At 48.3% G+C, this 13,773-nt stretch overlaps 1 long non-coding RNA gene across 1 annotated transcript; it reads right to left on the reverse strand.

Annotated features, from left to right (window-relative positions):
- Window positions 1-868: 868 nt before the first annotated feature.
- LOC112980830 (uncharacterized) lies at window positions 869-10,602 on the reverse strand. The gene is made up of 2 exons (XR_010391124.1): window positions 10,052-10,602; window positions 869-2,737 (listed from the first exon to the last, which is right to left on the reverse strand). It is a non-coding gene; the product is annotated as an uncharacterized LOC112980830 (long non-coding RNA).
- Window positions 10,603-13,773: the final 3,171 nt, after the last annotated feature.

Genomic DNA, 13,773 nt, shown 5'->3' on the forward strand with positions numbered 1-13,773 from the left:
AGCGCATCAAATTATTAAGATTTCCTTCTTACAGAAGGAACCGGCTCGGTTAGGCAACATCCTAGCATAACAGAGCGCGTCACAGCTTTTCTGGGGCAGAGATTCAGCCCCGTCTCAGAGGCCGTAGCAGAGGAGACCTTCTCAGAAGAAACGCGTCCTCGCAATCTCAGAGCTTCCCATCTAAAACACGTGCTACCTGGGCTGGAATATTTGCCTTTCGCTACACCTGAGCTCACTTCAGCCGACACGTAAAGCAACTATTTTGTTCCCCGCACGTCGGAGGCGATGCGGCCCTTGCTGCGGAAGGGAAGGACCTCTCGCCGGCGCAGCGGGCGCACGCGGGTTCAGAGCCCCTTTTCCTGGTGCTTCCCTTCTGGTCTTAGTGAGGGGGAAGAACCACCTCTGAGGCTGACCACGAGCAGCGTGACCCCAAAATTTGAGGTCTGATCGGTGAGGGGAGCGCAGACAGAGCAGGAGCCCCCCTGCACTTGCCTTTTCCTTCGTTTTTGTGGAGCCGGATCTCTAATTTGGCAGCCTCTGCGCACATTGCCGCCTTGGGTTAGACCGCTTCAAAACGTTGTCACAGGTTCAATTCTCAGCTCTACTAGTTTAAGCACTGAGTAACTCCTTTGCTACCAGCGGGGAATCTCAGGTGTTGACTGGGACAATTTTGACTGTAAAGGTCTAACACAGCCCAAAGAAAAGCACGTCAGAGCTTAAATTCGTTGCACTTGAGCTTTGTGCCCCAAAGCACGTGTCTTCTCAAGTGGACAGAGTTTTATTGCTGCGTTCGAGCTGGCAGGGTGTATTGAAGGTGTGGAAATATGACAGAGAAAGGTTGCAAATAGCAGTTTGGCAATTAATACACTTTTTTTGGCTCATTTCGTTTTTATTTTCACTTTTCAAATATTGCAAAACATGTCACAAAAGTTCAAGTTCTCAACACTCCTTTGGGGAGAAACGCAATTACTGCCGTCCTCACCAGGCAGACAAGGAGACCAAGGAGCAGATGTCAAAGGTCCCGTCCCTCGAGCGGTCTCTGAAGCGTGACGCCTGTGTCCTCAGCCTTGGTTTCGGTTTCCAGCGCTGTTGCCCATCGGCAGCTCCTCTCCACCAGCCTGGTCCTCTCTTCTGCCCCGCTCCTCGGGGGAGCTGGAAGACCCGTGCTAGCGCTCGTGCATGTCTCTCCATACGTCAGGAGCACGGTCACCCAAATGACAGCTCTTGCTGGACCCAGGTCTTCAACACAGAGGTCTTCAACACAGAGGTCTTCAACACAGAGGTCTTCTCAGCCTCCCCTTTGTAGAGCTGCAGGAAGCAGCTTTGCTCTGGCCTTCCACATCCTGTTTATCTCTGGCAGGGGCTGCCGAAGGAGCTACTCACTGGTGCGTGGCAGCGACCTCCCAAGCTCAGCTCCCGGCAGCGCCCGGAGGCGTAGCAGCTCGGCCCTGCTCTCCGGCGCGGCGATGAGCCGGATGCTCTCCAGCTGCAGGATGAGCCTGGGTAGTCTGGGTCAGCGCGGAGGCCACCTTGTCCCTTGATCCTACCTGCTGAGCCTCGTGATTAACCTGAGTTATAGACGTTTTAGGACATAGATCATTTTTTTCAATATATGGTATGGCCCTTGGCTCAATAAATCCCTGAGTCAGCCTCTAAGCACCCTTTTTATGTAAAAATATTTGGATTGCCTCACTTTTTACAACCATTCATGAAATACCATTTGTTTAATATGTACGATGAATAAACTCCAGATTGGAAACAACCAAAGCAAGCCTGTCTTGCTCTGCGGCTGTTGACACCACCACAGCCTAGCTTGGTCTGGTTTCCCTGCCAAGGGGCACACCAACCCCTTGAGCTCCTCACAACAAGAGAGGCCAAATAATGTCAGAAAACAGGAAGGTTTTATCTCAGTAGTGTTCCAAAATGTGAGCCTTGGTCCCGGCTTCCTGGTTGTTGAATGTTTTTCAAACCGATACGTTCAAACCGTGTTGAAGCATGTTCTGTTTGGTGTCACCCAGCTGCTTCTTTGGGGAGTATCTGCTATTTTGTTTTTAGTGTAGATCTGTTAGACATACTAAAAAATATTTTGTAGTAAAAGTATACATTGACAATTCTTAAAAATATCCCAAGGAAGTAACTGAGGGACCTGAGAAGAGCTGCAACCCTGCCTGAGAGATCAAACACCGAAGTGCAATGGCTGCTGATGTGAGCAGATATGCTGCCGGCTTTCAGGAAGTCTTCCGTCTGGAATATGACACACTCCGCAGTTACTAAGATCCAGACGATCCTGGATGTCAGTTTGGCATTTTTCACCGTCCTTACGTGGCGAGACTCCATGGGAAAGAACGTTATTAAATAAGCCTCGAAGGCGATGCAGCTTAGCAGCAAGCAGCTAACGTGTGCGTTTGCAGTAAGGAGATTCTGCAGCAGGGCTGACGTAAACGCTGTAGATAAGATGCGAACATCAAAGGTCCATATGATCATGTCAGAAACAACGCAAACAGAAACCAGGATGTCTGCTTTTGCTATGCTTGAGATGAGAACCGTAGTAGACTTGGACGAAACCTTTGCAGACTGCAGGAGGATGATCGTATACAAACTGCCCAGCAGGCCCAGAAAGGTGCTGACAGCGTTTGAAGACGACAGGACGAGGTACTGGATATACTTAAGTACCAAGTATCTCCTGAGATCCTTCATGTGGTCTCTCTCCATAGAAATGCCAATTAGGGAAGAATACCTGAAATACATATAGGAAAGGTTGGTTACATGTAAAATGAGTGGGATGGAGTCCAGAGAAATAATTTTGTGCTTGCATTTGCATAGCCGCATGCTAACGTCCTGCCCACTAGCATAGTCATGACACTGGTTGGTTTCGTAGCTTCAGAGCTGTTGGGTGTGTGAAATTCTGAGAGTGGATCAGTTAGGAAATAAATTGAGTATAAGCCCAGTGGACAGCGTTTTGCTATAGCTAACACTGTTATCCGTCAGGGGCCATCGCAGGAAATCGGAATGACTCTGGACTGATGCTGGAATAATTTAGGTCAGAATATGACTGCGTTCATTGTGCAAGCTTTTTTCTGTTTGTTTGCCTTCATGGGATGATAATTCCAGAATGAAGAATCCATTCTTTACAGTGTTGCAGCAGGAAAAAGATTTCCTGTTACGCTGTGCAGAGGAGCAAATGAGATGTTTATTATTCATTCTGAGAAACAAAGTAATAAACTAGTGGGAATGCTAGCCAAGAAATGTCCCGGTTGATTTAGTAACTGAGAATTACAATACAAATACTGTAATTTCTGCAAAATAGAATTTCACTCCTGACGGTGGTATGAAACAAGAGTCTCAGAAAAGGTATTTGGCTTGCTTGGATTAATTCCGAGGAAACCCCTTAAATAAAGATGTAGGTAGCTTTTGCATGGATATCTTCCACACATTTTGGCGTGTCCTTGCAGTGTCACCAAAAAAACTTCAGTCAATAAGGAGAATTTTAATAGATGAGAGAGAAGAGACAGGGGGAAAGAGCATGTTCTGATAGAGAAGAAAATCTTTTTCTTCCGTATGGTCGCTCCTCTCAGCTAGTGATGTTTCCTGGCTTCTGCCCCCAGTCATGGCCATGTTCTGTCATGCAGCTCAGCCTCTGCAAAGTCCGGCCTGTTTGGCCTGTGTTTGGGCTCCCTGCTTGCTCTCTTTTTCCTGTCATCCTGTAAACCCTTCATATATATTCATTTGGAGGCGAATTTCTGAAAAAAATAGGATGCCCAAGCACAGCATGTAAAATGCCAAAAATTACAGATACTGAGCTACTGGGGGAAGAGGTGGGCTCAGGCAGTGCACAAGCCACTGCTGACCCAGAAGCCCGGAGGGTTAAATTTTGCTGACCAGGGATGTGAGCTCCGGCTCGACCCGTGGACGGCGGTAGCATCCCTGCGCTCGGTGAAGCTTGCCTCGGTGCCACCACCATTGCAAAGTTCGTCTAATGTTCTGGTTTTATTTCTACGTCTCTGTGGGAGTAAACCAAAAGCCAAGAACCATTTTAAGAATAATTTCTAAAACCTATTGTTTGAGTTTCTTTTTCTTAAGTTGCATTAACAAAGCCTAAGCCCAACTTGCTATTTTCCTGCGAGGGTGTGTTACGTGCTTGGCAGCCACTAGCCTTTTATTTCCTGGCCTTAGCAGAGCTAAATTTGGAGCAGCTCTCCTTTCCCACCCAGACAGCTATATCGTTGTGTTTCCATTTTGTTTAGTAGCTGCATCTCCTAACGCAACTAGCTGGATGTGTCTGAGTCTATGGTCCCACCAGGCTGCCGAGGAGATTCCTTCTCCATCTGATCGTATCTCACGTAGAAGGTTGCAAATGGGCCCTTTCCTTTTAATTCAGTGGCCAGTGGTACCCGGATGCCCCGATTCTGCCCCGTGGGATCCTTCACACCTCATGTAGAGTATTTCAGGTCAGTGAGATTAAGTTTGCTGTGTGGCTGTTCATGATCATTTTGTGTCAACATGCTGAAGTAACCTGTGCATTCAGGGCCAAATCCTGCAGCTTTGCTATTTCCTTTACATGCAAAGTGCCGTCGCTTTCAGCTACTATTTTGCATGACACTGGGAATCAACAAACAGCTCGGGACTTGACCTTCTGTTTACACAGTCAAATCTTAAGTAGATCAGAGGTTTGTAAAGTGCCCAGATATTTTCAAGGATTAGCCTAATTTGTGTAATAGCGTGTCATAAGTGCATAGCTATGAACTATCCCGGTGTGGAATAAGACTATAAAGACCCGCAAAGACTAATTTGGTTAAGTCACTAGTTTTCTGGTTATCTCAAAATCAAGAGTGAATTTAAAAAAAAAATGGAGAGTGGCTCATATGACTGAGGATTAATATAAAAGAACAGCATAAACATGTAGGACTGAAAGGCCAAGACACAAGATGAGGTGCAGCTACCAAGCGATGTAAGGGTAAGGAGGAAACGTCCCATAAACCTGTTGTCAGAGGAAAGAAGAGCAAGGAACAAATCTGCTCCATGCCAAGTTTACGCTGTCAAGTGATAATGCCACAATCAGAGGACATAAATTCTTTTCTTGCTGCGCTCTTCTCCAAAGGGCACACTTATGAACTGGACACTCGACACAACTAAAATTAGGAACAGAAGAACTCAAGTGAGATTTCTGACTAGACTAAAGACAGTGTGTTTTCAAATCCCGAGCTTCACAAAATGTACCCAGGAGCACTTAGAAACTGGCTGAAGCAATTTCGGAGATCGTCGTGGTTATCGCTGAGAAGTCTTAAAAGACAAACGGGAAAAGTTCCAAAACTTGAAAAAGCAGAAGTAATGGCTGTCTTTGAAAGGGAGGAGTAGGGCAGGGGGAGAGGGCATGGTAGGGAAGAGGCCAGAATACTGTAAGCTTCAGTTGCCAGAAAACTACTAAAATAATCAAATTGTTATCTAGGTGATACACAGGAGATAAGAAAGAACAACAGGGATTTCTCATGGATAAAGCACATTAAAGCAGCCCACCTTCCTTCTGTGGCAGGATAATAGATGTCATGGGTGAGGAGAGAAGCAGCAGGCATCACATATCTTGAATTTTATTTAGACTTTCGATACTGTTTCATGAGGCATTTTTATAAGGGAGCAAGATAAGGAAATGTGGACTGGATGAAACTGCCATGAAGTCATGCACAGCTGGAGAGAAAACTAAGATGAGACTATCTGAAATCACTGGAATGACCTATCAGATGGGATGCTGTAGAGAGCTGACCTTTTGCTCATTTTCATTAACTCCGATGAAGGAATAGTGATCCTGCTTGTTACGTCTGCAGCTATCGCACAAGCTACAATCACAATTTTGGACTCCATACAAAGGCTGGTCCCCGCGTGGCCGTGAGTGAGAGGAAGGAGGACATGTGGGCAGAAGGAAGGAGAAGGATGGCTGCGTTAGGTGGCAACGCGGACGTGAACAGCGGCCCGCGAGCACCGGTGGCTGATGGCACTCGGAGCTCGGTCCAGCCACGCTGCCGGGCTGGGGGAAGGTGGACGCCGTAAATAGCGGTACGGTCCGTAACTCCATGGGATGAGTCTTTGGTTTTGCTTGGTGGCAGTTAGGTCTTGATGGTTGAAGAAAGATATTGACTGAGGATGTTGCAAGGAGACTGGTGACAGTGAGCAGAAGTGTAGGAAGCATGACATCATGGAAAGAGAGGAATTAGGCTCATGTAGCCTAGATCAGAAGAAATGTCCGCTTGTTTAATATATGTTAGGGCAACTTAGATCACAAGCAAAGAGAACTTTTTAACAGGAAGGATGATCAAGCACTGGAATAGTTTGTCTCAGGAAACCACGGACTCTCAGCACAGGAGGTCGTTAAGAGCACTGCAGGCTCGTGGCTGTTAGGAGGACGTGTGGGTATGGGTATGGTCCTCCAGTACGTCACTGTACTTCGGGGCCTTTCAGCCCTGTTTCCTAGGTGTCTGTGAAGAACATTTAGATTAACAAATGATATAACACCTACCTATAAATGAGATAGTGCCTATTTTGTCAAGAACGATCTATTCACATAATGCTTAGGTTGTGGCCCACGTCACACCTCAACATTACTTCATGACCTTCATTCTGCAGACGTCCTGGGAGACAGCAATATGTTCTCTGTCCAGGAAAAAATATTCCTCATCATTGAAATAATACCACTGTTACAGTTATCCTAATGATTTTGTATGAACCATCCACAGAGCCGTTTGTGCTGTGACTCGTATTCATCATTCAGCTGTGCCTGAGCTGCTTGCTGTAATGCTTCCAAACTCTCTCCGGACTGTGTTGATTTCCCTTTATTCTGAATATTTGATCTGAAATCATATCAGTGGTGACATGACCAGAGATTTAGCTAACTATAATAACTTTTCTTTCATTTTTGAGCACTTCTCTCTTTATGTAAATTCTTGTTGTTCTTAATCTGAGCACCTTGGAGCTCGTACTACGAAGCTTTTCCGGCACACTTACCCAGCAGGTCTGGGTGGTTGCTTTAGTTCTTGTCTGCTTTCTGTTTTAATGAGATGATGGGAAACTGATAACTCTGAGTGATTCCTGTGACAGTTATTATACTGAGCCAATTTTTTTAAGTGTGGGATTTCTATTGCTTGTTGAGACTTGACTTGTAGCAGATTTACTCATTCAAGATCCACATGCGCTATTTTTTTTTTTTTTTTGAGTATCTGAGCCAACTTGTTAGTGGAAGAAGTTTTTGGAAGAAGTAGGAAAAACTTAGTCCTGTACCGTATCTGGATTGTGATACAGTTCATATTACCGTGATTTTCCACAGTGATTAATGAGAAAAACGATTCTGCGTTTTCAGTAAAAAGTAAAATCTTTCTGAAATTACAATGGTCTGTGCTCTTGCCATTAAATCAAAGGCGTTTACCAGTAGTACAGGTCCCAGCCCTTCAGTGTGTACTAACTTACCAAAAAATGGCTTTGCTTCACTGCTAATGATGAAAGAAGAGGTGAGAAGGAGGGTTAATCTCTGAGTATCGGTTTGACCTTTTTGGGGGATACAAAGCATCGATGAAAAGAAGATTTACTCTTGGAACAAAGCCATCCAAATCCACCGCAGGAGAGCTGAGGCCTGTCGCTGGTTAGCAGTGGGGGAAAGCCAAGCTCTGCTACGCTTGCTTGAACTCTGATTTATCTCGCTTCTCAAGAAAACTACTCTGTATTTGCAAAAGTACTTAACAACATGTTTTGTACTGTTTTTGGACTGCAACCTAGTCTCATGCATATTTTCATAAAGTATATTTTTAGGAGACAAATGATATCGCTTGTAAAAGCTCTTTGTTCATTCCACAGCTACTAATTGCTCTCGGGAGTTGTTGTGTGCTGGCAAGTACACGTAACCCGGCCCCGGCTGCTGCGCGCCTAAGATCAATACCTCCATACCTGGCTGCGGGACCTGAGCTCAGTTCAAGGCTGCTCAGCAGCATCTGTTATTCCCAGATGAAGTGAGCAGATAGATCTAAGCTAGCTGAACCAGAGAGGAAAATGTGCAATTCATTAGCTATATGATTTTACATCTCCTCTGGAGAATGTGGAAACAAGACTTCATTGGCAAACGAATCGAACAGAAGTTTGCCATGTGGATGAAAACAGATTTCTCCAGCGAGCCCGTCTCGTTCGAGTATTTCCTCCATTCTTTCTTTTCTTTTTTCTTTTTTTTCACTTAAGAAGCTGGGAAGGACCAAGACGCTGATGGCTGGATTTGCAGCAGAGCTTCATCACAGCTGTGCCGAGCGCTTTGATGCCCAGCTGTGGGTGATAAGCCCTTGGGCTCTCCTAACAGGGAGGATTAGGAAAGGAGCCAGAACAACCAGTCCAGCAAGAAGAAGTGCCCAGAAGCGCTTCCTCCCCTCTGGAGGCCTTCGGTGTTTTGCATAACGCTGCCAGCATTTTACGCAACGCTGCTGCTGGCGCTTGGGAGGGGAACGCAGCGTTTCTTCACGGAAGATGCCTTCGCCCTCTCTGCTGGAAATGTGTCAGCGTAGCCTTCCTTTCGCAGCACGGCAGGAGACGTGGCCAGTGTGTCTCCCTCCACTGCTTGCTGACCTGATTTAATGGTTAAAACTCCTCCTAAATGTAGAACTAGGTTCAACGTCCTCCCGTGCCTCGCGGAGGCAATGTCCCAGCAACCAGGCCACGGGCGGTCCTGCGGTGGGGGCATCTCGACGCCTCCTCGGGAGTCTGGGCTCAGCGCGGGGAGACACCCGGCCCCCGCGGACAGAGGCAGGGATCGGGAAGAGGCTCGTGGCTCTCTGCGCGCATAGTTGGGGTGTTTGCTCAAGAAAATGGAGCGCTGGGCTCCGTGTCCTGCTCCCGGTGCTGCTTGGATGCACCTGCTCTAGCGAATTCAGCAGAGCCAGGAGACGTTCCTGGGCACCGGAGCGTGACTCCTTGTGCCGTTTAGTTGCAGTGGTCCCGGGCACAGCTTTGGCACCTGCCCCCGCGCACGGTCTCAGACGCTGGGGGGGCCTGGGTTGGGCTTTAGCCGCGCTGAGGACCATTCCCCGCTGGCGGGCAGGCTGGAGGCAGAGGGCGAGGGGATGCTCGTGGGCTGCTGCAGCCAGCCTTGGTGCCAGGGAACGGTCCCGGGCACGTTCGCTAATGAGACACAGCCTTTAGATATTAAAGATTAAAGAGTTATCAGATGAAGAGTGCAAGCGCAGTGTAAATACGAAGAGCCCGTGAGGCTTGGTCTGAAGCCACAAACTCCTCCTTCGGAGGAGGCGGCTGCCAGCACAGCTCCGCGGAGCGTCCCCGAGAGTTTCCCTGCTGGTGCCAAGATTCTCCTTCAGAGCCGACCCACCAGCGTTCCCGTGGCCGGGAAACCCTCCCGGCCCGCCGAGGGCCCTGGGGGGCAGCGAGCAGCTCCCGGGCACGGACGGGACGGGACGGGACGGGACGGGACGGGACGGGCACCCTGCCCGCCAGCTCGCAGCTGGTCCCGCCGCGCGACGGGGCTGCCGGGGATCGGGAGTGGCAGCTCTTCCCAGGACAGCCGCTCCCATCCTGCGCTAATGGCTGGAACGGGTGAAGAAGAAGACAATCTGGGACAGTTCATGGGTTTATTTACAATTTCAAAAATAACCCCTTGCAGTATTAATTTCAGATGGTTTATAGACAGGTTGCTGCCTATAGACAGTGACACGACAGCTCTTACCCAATTTTTATTTAATCCTTATTCAGACAAAACCTCAATTCAGACTCATGGGAGGTTTTCTGAAATAGAGCTTTGCCCTTTCATTTGCATTGTCCTTAGTTTCTGCAGAAATCCTTCTCCCAAGACACTTCACAAATTCCAGTTAATAATAACTTCTCACTTGGCATTTTTGTCATTGTCACTGAGAGATGCATAAAAATGTCTCCTACTCTTAAACACATACTTCCCTTCAAAACTCCTCTTGAAATCGTTTCAGAGGAAATACAGGTAAGAACAAAGCTTAAACCCAAATCCCCACTGACTATCATGAGCTGATATTATATCTCTTAGCTTAAAAGCAAAATTACTTACATTTGCTGGAAAAAGCAGCCAGAACTAGCTTTCTCCATCACTGTATCCCGTGTATGGTCTGTAGCAGAGCTAAAATGTGCTGTTGCCCTTGGATGGCTTCCTGGTTTTTATATATGGCTTCATGTATTATGTACCACGTCAGACTGCTGGATGATGTTGACAGAATTTGTTTTGCTAGGCAACATCCCCAAGCTGGTTTCACAAGAACTGCTTGCTTGAATCATGGCAGTCATTAACTTTCAGCTGTCTGGAAAAATTGATGCCCTGCGTGGAATAGGAGTCCCAGACACTTCCTCAAATACATATTTCGAGATGAAACAGATGACAGAGAAAGCTCGAACGTGTCGGGGTGTCGTGCGAGCAAGCACACAGATCATCCGTGAGTAAAAAAAATAACTTTTCCCTGAGTAAAGGAAAGATGTCCTCTGGCCTCCAAAAGCCCTGCACCTAGGTGCATTGGGGCTATCCCGGGCGGACGAGTGTTTGTGTCGGGGTTGCCAGGGCTACGTGGGCCCCGTCGGGGTGACGTCGGTGCTCAGCACAATCTATTGTTCTCCAAATAACGGCATCGGCACCGCGCCGGCTTGCTCGCGCTGCGCTGAAAGGTAGCGTCTTCGCCAGCGGAGCGGCGGAGACGATGCTGCGAGCGTGCAGACGGACGGCTGCGTGTTCCCCCCTCCCCAAACACCTGGAAATCTCCTGGCCCCCCTGGAAGGGTGCTGCCGGCTTGCCGCGCGGCCCGCCGGTGCTCGCTGGCGGTCCAGCGCCCCGTTGCATCCCGTATCATAACGGGCTCGTGTTTGCCAGAGTCTCTCCCCAGCAGCTTTTAGTTTTTGCTACTTCTGTTTCTGTAGTATTTGGTTATTTCGCTCGGGATGATAAGCTGTGAGGTGCAAAAGCATTAGCGAGCTCCACGCTTTCGCCACGGCCCCACGTTTCGTAACATCATCCCCCCCCGGGAAGGATAGCAGGAACCGCCAGGGCACCACCCATTTTGGCAGCGGTTTTGCCCTGGTGGCACTGACTCTGTAAAAATAGTCACAAAAGGAAGAGGGAGGTGGAGGGGGGTGAGATTTCGGCCCCGCACGAGAGCTGCGGTGGCTTCGGCCAGCCTCCGTGCCCGGCTCTGCCTCTGCGGAGAGACCGGACAAGCTTGGGGAACGGCCGCCGGGATGAAAGCCTTACCCAGGCCCCCTCGGTTAATCTTTCCCTTCGTTAGCAACGGCTCCAGATGATTAATCGTTTCCAGGGCTCCTCTCTGAAGCCACCTTTGCGCCGGCATCTCCTCCGACGTCACCAGAAATGCCCATAACGTCCCCGATAAGGGGCTTTGTACTGATTTGTTCAGTGGCGTGAGATTATTTCCAGCATTATTCCCTCTCCTGTTTATTCTGTGCTACACCTTTGTTTGAGGGGTTTGGCCAGCTCTCTGCGCTGACCAGAAGTGTTCCTCGCCGTTGAGGACTTTACAATTCTTTTTCTTTGCTGGTTGAAATACTTGATCCTTAGTAATTAATGAGATAAGTTAGCAGTCAGGACTAGGTAAGAACATACCAAATCTTTCTGTCCACAGTGTTTTGTCTTACATTTGACACCTGAGTGTTTCCAGCGCTGTTTTCCCACCTGCCCCTTTCTCTAGACGTCTCCTTCACATTCCTCCTCCGTCTCTTCGAAGCAGCCAGTGCAATGTGATGCTATTTCAAAACACCGCCAAGGGCCTCTGCAAAAATTGCCCATCATTCCTACAGCCTCTTTCTTGAAAAAAGAACAATAGCTCGTGTCTCATTCCTATTTATTTTCCTCTATACCGTGCTGAGAAGAACCCTGTCAAGGAAATCCACATAAATGATATCTCTGATCTTCTAGGCAGCAGTAAGAAGATGCTTTTCTTTTTAAATAACTCTGCAGCTGGGTCCTAAAGAAGTCCTAACCTTTATTCGTTGGTGATCTTTATCTGATTCTAAAGTAGCACCAGCTGCTGCAATTCTTTGGGCCCTCCTGATTTATTTATAGGCCCATCTCATGCTGCTATTCCCTAGTCTCACGAGTCACAGTAGAAAACTTGCATTTTTGTGCTAGCTCTTTTTCCTTAGGTTGCTTAAGAAACCAGAGTGATTGCTATCTGGTCTTCAGCCAAGGCTTCCTGCCTCTTCATTTATTAAACTGATGGAGCATATCCTGTCTGGATGCCTCACTTTGCCATTTCCCATCTTATTATCCTCAGAGAATATGTGTTTCTCCAGCGTCTTTTCTGGTTACATCATCTCGCTTCTCCGCGGTGCCTCGTCCTCCTCGGTGTCTCCCACCAGCCTCACGGAGCTTGGAGAAGCTCATCTGAAAATCCCAAACTGGACAAACCACTGTCTCTGCTGCCTGGGATAGGGAGGTCTGTTATCAGGCGGAAAACAGCAGAGCCTGAACCTCGGAGAAGCAGGAATCACGGAGTTTCAGTCTTCTCCCTGCTGCTTTGGGGCTTCGAACAGCGGAAGGACGAGCGTGCTATCGGCGTGGGCGAGGGACCTCCGAGGTCTCCAAATCCAAAGCAGCTGCTTTCCTGGCACCGCCTGCCCTCCTCGGACGGCACGCACGTCGCGGGGATCTCTGCCCGTGCCGGCAGAGGAAGATGATGAATGTCCCCGGCGACGCGCAGCCAAGGCTATTCCAGGAAACTTGCTGCCGAGGGCATGGCTTGTGTTTGCCGCTCCGTAAAACACGGAAGGGTAAAAATGGAAACACGTAACGTGGGCGTATTCTGCACTTCTTCTCAGGCAGCTTTTCAGTTTCTACCTTTCCAAACAGCTCGTGATCAAAGATCATTTGTTTTCTTGCCTCTATTCTCTTTTTCTGCTATAGAAAAGGAAAGCCACTTTTAATGAGGGCAAATACTAGGGAAAAGCAGTGCTAAAGTTTGTGCCCTGTGGACAGTGAGTGCAGGGATAAGACATCCTTGCAAGTGGCTTGCATGATTTCATGGGCCTTTTTTGTATGAAACGGAAAAGATTTCCCTGCAGAGAACCAGGGAAACTGTTTATCACGTGGTTTCTTTCGTTTAATGTACTGAATGTATCAAAACTACAGACAAAATGCCAAGAGAAACTGTGGTGATTCATAAAAATGGCTGGCGAACTAGATTCAAAAAAGTTAATGGAAATCTTGTTTGGTTTTGGCTTCCTCCTTCACCGACTAGCCTTTCTAATCCTGAAACCTGGGCAGTAGCCGCGCTTTGAGAGATGTCCCCACCCAAGAGGAAGGAGCTTGCATGAGTTTGCAGGTTCTCAGCTGAGAGCCTCAGGAAACCAGAACCGACTGTACTCGCGTTTTCTAAAAGAAGAACCCGGGAGAAGCCTGAAACTTCCCTGCGGCAAAGTCTCCAGGCTCTCCCCGCGCAGCCGTGACCCTGCCGCCGGCACCGTTGCTGCGAAGGTCCCTGCCTGCTTCTCTCTGTGCTACGCCGCGAACAAACCTCTGTGCCTTTCGACTCTTGCTCATGATGTGGTTTTAGACACGGGCTGCCGTTCGCGTTCGGGGCTCCCGGAGGCAGCAACCCAGCAGCAGCTCCCACAGCCATTTCAGGCTGCTTGCAGCCTGGGGCTGGAGAACGTGTGGCTGTTGTCACCGCTGCATTTCTGAGCTAAATCCTGCCCTCCTGCATTATTCTATTTCCGAGGCATAATATTGTTTCCTCTTTACTTAGCTAACTGAATCATAAAGTTAAATACATT

This window comes from Dromaius novaehollandiae, chromosome 11 (assembly GCF_036370855.1).
Source record: "Dromaius novaehollandiae isolate bDroNov1 chromosome 11, bDroNov1.hap1, whole genome shotgun sequence".
Taxonomy (NCBI): Eukaryota; Metazoa; Chordata; class Aves; order Casuariiformes; family Dromaiidae; genus Dromaius; species Dromaius novaehollandiae.